Raw genomic sequence first — 1,029 nt, 5'->3', positions numbered from 1 at the left:
AAGCTCTTAACGATCATATGTTGAATAGTGAGTTCTCTTACACTATAACATGGTATTTCCCAAATCATTTACATAGAAGGCATTGTTTCCTATTTTCTCATTCCTAGAATAAGCTGCACATGAAGACACCACTGGTCCTCATTTTCAGTCTGTACCTTTGAATACTGAGGAAAATCTTTCCTCTGCTCCCAATAATTCACTACTCTCCAGTTAGAATAATTTAGAATAGTAAAAATGGAAAAAGAGAAAATAAATCATGGTGAAAAAACATATGCAGAAAATTCACCAGTTTTTTCTGACCAGTGCAACCAATGTGTACTATTGGGGAAATACATGGAAACCTCATTCCCACTGGTACTCAAAATCTGTGGTTAGGCAATTCTGATGAAGACAAGGAACAAGATGAAAAAGTGAGGAATGGTATCAATTGCAAGAAAAAAATGGAGTAGGATCCAAGCAAATTCCTTCTTTGGGATGGCGAAATTTATTGGCTTACTATGGTGCGAAGACTACTTTCCAAAAAGGCCACCCAGATGAATACTAGGGATGAGGATGAGTATATCCCTCTTCATCGGGAAGCCTAGAGTGGACACTTAGACATTGTCCATGAGTTTGTAGCTCAAGGCAGATATTCATACAATAACTCTGAATGGCTGTACACCCCTGCACAGTACTTATATGTGGAATAATACCAGAGAGGCTTCTAAATTACTTCAGCATGATGAAGATACGAATCCCCAAACTAAAGGCCTCTTGACCTCCTTTCATCTTGCTCCTGGGAATAGAAATAGCAAAGATACTCTGTCTCTACTTCTGTTGAACCATTATATCAAACCAGGCTGAAGAGCAACTTTGAAGAAACTGCATTTGATATTGCCAAAAGGATAAGTATGTATCACTACCTCTTTGACGTTGTCAAAGGCTGTCCAAATTGTTCTCCTAAGTCGTAATGGTTTGGTTAAGTTTCTTAAATTTCAAAAATGCCAGTCCATCTTTTGTGTCCCTACAAATTTTTTTTCACAATACAAA

The 1,029-nt window shown here is 37.5% G+C and overlaps 1 pseudogene; it reads left to right on the top strand.

The window, feature by feature from the left end:
• The first annotated feature begins 234 nt into the window (after nt 1-234).
• LOC106000795 lies at nt 235-950 on the top strand (annotated as a pseudogene).
• The last annotated feature ends 79 nt before the right edge of the window (nt 951-1,029 follow it).

This window comes from Dipodomys ordii, unplaced genomic scaffold (genome assembly GCF_000151885.1).
Source record: "Dipodomys ordii isolate 6190 unplaced genomic scaffold, Dord_2.0 Scaffold239, whole genome shotgun sequence".
In the NCBI taxonomy this organism is placed as follows: domain Eukaryota; kingdom Metazoa; phylum Chordata; class Mammalia; order Rodentia; family Heteromyidae; genus Dipodomys; species Dipodomys ordii.
This window is presented reverse-complemented; position numbering and strand designations above follow the sequence as displayed.